This window comes from Eutrema salsugineum, unplaced genomic scaffold, assembly GCF_000478725.1.
Source record: "Eutrema salsugineum unplaced genomic scaffold, Eutsalg1_0 scaffold_8, whole genome shotgun sequence".
Lineage (NCBI taxonomy): Eukaryota > Viridiplantae > Streptophyta > Magnoliopsida > Brassicales > Brassicaceae > Eutrema > Eutrema salsugineum.
In genome coordinates this window covers 7,157,317-7,162,192 of record NW_006256414.1, presented here as the reverse complement: position 1 = coordinate 7,162,192, position 4,876 = coordinate 7,157,317, and the positions used below count along the sequence as shown (strand labels likewise).

Genomic DNA, 4,876 nt, shown 5'->3' with positions numbered 1-4,876 from the left:
AGAATTAGGAAAAGGTATCATCATTAGAACCGTCGGATCAATCTAAACATAATCCAACTGTCAGAAAAAACTACCGAACATTCTGGAAACATCAAGTCTTAAGGGCTTATATAAACCTCAACTTTGACGCTCTTTCTTCAACACTAAAACTTACCTCTAATCTCTCTTTCCCTGCTCAAAGCTTTCTAATTTCTTCTCTTTTCTCGGTAAAAATTGCTATCTCTGTTCGATTGATTGATAATGGCAACTAAAGGAGAAGGTCCAGCGATCGGAATCGATCTCGGTACTACTTACTCTTGTGTCGGAGTATGGCAACACGACCGCGTTGAGATCATTGCAAATGATCAAGGTAACCGAACGACGCCGTCTTACGTCGCCTTCACAGACTCCGAGAGGTTGATTGGTGATGCCGCTAAGAATCAGGTCGCCATGAACCCCGTTAACACTGTCTTCGGTATGTAATCCCATCTTTTCTTCTCTGCTCTTGATATGTGATGCTGGATAGTTCTGATTTTTAGGGTGTATATGAATGTTCTTACTTCGATTTCGATTTCATGCATATATCGAATGTGTTGCTTCGATTTTTTATTTCTCTGTTCTTGATATTAATTTGGCTGCATGATATATGATGATCTTAAACTCTTCTATTTCGATTTCAAGAAAATACTTTTACTTAATCTGAGAATTTTCAAAGTAAATTGTGTTATTTATGTCGGATCTTTTTGGTTTCAAGAAAAAAAAATCGAAAATTTTGGCTGCATAATTTTTGGGTTTGGGGTTTAGAGGAACATCTTAATTGCACAATTGTATCTCATGAACGGTCACCAATTAGCGCTTCGAATTTCATTACTGTTTATTTTGGTTTCCTTTGTTGATTTTGTTCTTCGATGTGTGACTAAACTCTGTTTTTCGTTTGTGTTGGTAGATGCAAAGAGATTGATTGGTCGTAGATTCAGTGACACATCTGTGCAAAGCGACATGAAGCTATGGCCATTCAAGATCATCCCTGGACCTGCAGACAAACCAATGATCGTCGTCAACTACAAAGGAGAAGAGAAACAGTTCGCCGCCGAGGAAATATCTTCAATGGTTCTCATTAAGATGCGTGAGATATGGCTCTTCGATCAAGAACGCTGTGGTCACTGTTCCTGCTTACTTCAACGACTCTCAGCGTCAAGCCACAAAGGATGCTGGTGTGATCGCTGGCTTGAATGTTATGCGTATCATCAACGAGCCGACCGCAGCAGCCATTGCTTATGGTCTTGACAAGAAGGCAACCAGTGTTGGAGAGAAGAACGTTTTGATCTTTGATCTTGGTGGTGGTACTTTTGATGTCTCTCTTCTCACCATTGAAGAAGGTATCTTTGAGGTGAAGTCTACTGCTGGAGACACTCATCTTGGTGGTGAAGATTTTGACAACAGGATGGTTAACCACTTTGTTCAAGAGTTTAAGAGGAAAAACAAGAAGGATATTAGCGGTAACCCGAGAGCTCTAAGGAGGTTAAGAACAGCCTGCGAGAGAGCAAAGAGGACTCTTTCTTCCACTGCGCAAACCACCATTGAGATTGACTCTTTGTTTGAAGGGATTGATTTCTATTCTCCAATCACCCGTGCTAGATTTGAAGAACTCAACATGGATCTTTTCAGGAAGTGTATGGAGCCTGTTGAGAAGTGTCTCCGCGATGCTAAAATGGACAAGAGCACAGTTCATGATGTTGTCCTTGTCGGTGGTTCTACACGTATCCCCAAAGTTCAACAGCTTCTCCAGGATTTCTTCAAAGGCAAAGAGCTCTGCAAGTCAATCAACCCCGACGAGGCCGTTGCATACGGTGCAGCTGTTCAGGCTGCTATTCTAAGCGGTGAAGGAAACGAAAAGGTCCAAGACCTTCTCTTGCTTGACGTCACACCTCTCTCCCTTGGTCTTGAAACCGCCGGTGGAGTCATGACCACTCTGATCCAGAGAAACACGACAATCCCGACCAAGAAGGAACAGGTCTTCTCCACTTACTCAGACAACCAGCCAGGTGTGTTGATCCAAGTCTACGAAGGTGAGAGAGCTAGAACCAAAGACAACAATCTCCTCGGCAAATTCGAGCTCTCTGGTATCCCTCCTGCTCCACGTGGTGTCCCTCAGATCACAATCTGTTTCGACATTGACGCAAACGGCATCCTCAACGTCTCGGCAGAGGACAAGACCACCGGGCAGAAGAACAAGATCACAATCACCAACGACAAGGGTCGTTTGTCTAAAGACGAGATTGAGAAGATGGTGCAAGAAGCTGAGAAGTACAAGTCTGAAGACGAAGAGCACAAGAAGAAGGTTGAAGCCAAGAACGCTCTCGAGAACTACGCTTACAACATGAGAAACACGATCCGTGATGAGAAGATCGGTGAGAAGCTTCCTGCTGCAGACAAGAAGAAGATTGAAGATTCGATTGAGGAGGTGATCCAATGGCTTGATGGTAACCAGTTGGCCGAGGCAGACGAGTTTGAAGACAAGATGAAGGAGTTGGAGAGTGTTTGCAATCCGATCATTGCTAAGATGTACCAAGGAGCTGGTGGTGAACCAGGTGGACCTGCCGCTGGAATGGATGACGATGAAGCCCCTCCTTCTTCGGGTGGTGCTGGCCCCAAGATCGAGGAAGTCGACTAAACTGGCTCTCTTGCTTTTTTCATTTTTTGTCTTGCTGTCTGGATTCTCTAAAGTTTCGTGTAGTTGGGTTTTATGTTTTTAAGACTGTTGCATTTATATACTTGAGGAGTAGAATTATTGAATGCAGGCCATTGTGGTTTCTCTCATACCTTGCGGCATCTGATCTTCTTCGTAATTGTCCTTATATGATACATCTTTGTGGAGGACTTTAATCAGGTCATGTCCATAGATTAATCTTTCTCACTATCCCCATCAGCATTATCTTTGCAAGGCATTTTAGAAATTTAGGAATGTTTCAGTGGCAGCAAGGTATTTTTGATATTTCTCTGGCAAGAGGGTGCCAAATTACTTGGACCAACAAATATCCTACCAATCCTGTGGTGAGAAAATTGGATAGAGCGCTTATTAATGAAGCTTGGCTAGATCAATTCCCGAATTCAAATGTTATTTTTGACGTTCCTCATCGAACTTATCATAGTCCATGTCTTTTATCTTTATCTGGTTCTACGGAGATTATGAAAACCCACTTCACCTTTTTCTTATTCTTCTCTACTCATCCAAATTTTGCATCTCTTGTGAGGATTGCTTGGGAGAGTCCAATCAAACCTACATGACCTTTATTCTCTTGCTACCAAAGGCTTAGAGCGGCTAAACTTTGTTGCCTCTTAATCGGAGTTCTTACAATAATATTAAGGCCAGAACAAAATAATCTCTTGATCATATGGAATTCTTTCAAAGGCATATTGCTTACATCGATGAGCCTTATTTGAGGAAGATAAATCAGCCAGGGACTCTTGTATTTCTTCTCTAGGCAGCAGAGGAAAAAAAATTTTCAGCAAAAGTCAAGGATAAGATGTTTGACTCATGGCGATAAGAACACTCCCTTCTTTTACTCGAATTTTAATCTACCATCTTTGGGATTCAGAGTATAGTCATTCATTATTATAAAGAGCTTCTTGTTTGTTTGAATCCAAGTTAAAAGCTTCTCGGCCTACTCAATTGCTCAAATTAAAAGCTGACACTCCTTTCGCTGTGATGGTCACTGATGGGTCCTATATTCTGGGCTAGCTGTAATTCTTTCAAACCCTGAAATCAGCGATACTCTGTTCTCCTTGCCTAGAAACAAACCTCCTGTCCTAATTGTTTTACAGTGAAGTTTTTCATAAGTTGCTGGGATTTTGTTGGAGGTGACCTCATATTCTTCTTTTGCTCTTAGGAATAAAGGTAAAAAGAAAAGCAGTGGGCTGGACAGTACTTTTCCTACGTTTGAAAACGAATCGCCGGTAAAGGAATTAAAGATTTCTTTGTATCATCTCATCTTCATAGGCAGGTCAATTCCACAATTCTTTCTCTAGTGCCGAAAGTTCTTGGAGCTGAAAGACTCCAAATTTAGACCTATTGCATGATGCAATACAGTTTACAAGGTAATCTCTCGAATCCTTGCAAATCGCCTCAAGCTCTTTACTCCTCTTAATAACAGGTTAGGTTTGAGGAGGTTGGAGCCGCTTAATCAGGTGCATGGCCTAAAGCTACTTTAGCTTTTGTTTGCTAGTGGAGGATCTCTTTGTGTTTCTTGGCGGAATAAACATGTTATCAAAGCAAGGCACAGATTTTAGTAGATCTGGCTACTGGATTTAGAAAAGATTGATGAATTTGCGGGTTCTGGCAAGGCCGTATCTGGAAGAAAATATTAATTAGTCACTCAGACTCTGTTCCCTATTACCTTTAGAAGGAGAGAAATTCATGATTGCAGAATGCTGTGATTGGGCCTGCGTGCTCACTCTTTGGCTAAAGACATCCAGTGGCTGTTACGTGCCAAACTGGCTAGTCTAGACTGGCAGAAATTATCAACTCTCGCTCCACTATTGCTGCTCCACCCTCTTCAGTCCTCATAATCATATCTCTCCCGTTTGTTTCGGTACATTCAGTTCGGAGGTCTTTAATCATTCTCAATATTCATGTTTCGGTTGTTTGGAAAGTGTTTCAGTATCTATGTATTTTAAGAATCAAAATTCTCATCTCTATGCTGTTATAACACTCAAAACGATGCCCTATTTGGGAAAAATGAATAGAAAATAGTTTAATATATATATATATATATATATATATATATATTGTGAATATACCTTCTCATATTGCAGTTCAGGGATATTAAAAAGTAGTTATGGTTTGTTGGTTAGATAACAAGCAGCCACAATCATTCTTTTAGCCACAAAAAAAGCA

At 41.1% G+C, this 4,876-nt stretch overlaps 1 pseudogene; it reads left to right on the top strand.

Annotated features, from left to right (window-relative positions):
• The first annotated feature begins 202 nt into the window (after positions 1-202).
• On the top strand, positions 203-2,791 carry LOC18009932 (annotated as a pseudogene).
• The last annotated feature ends 2,085 nt before the right edge of the window (positions 2,792-4,876 follow it).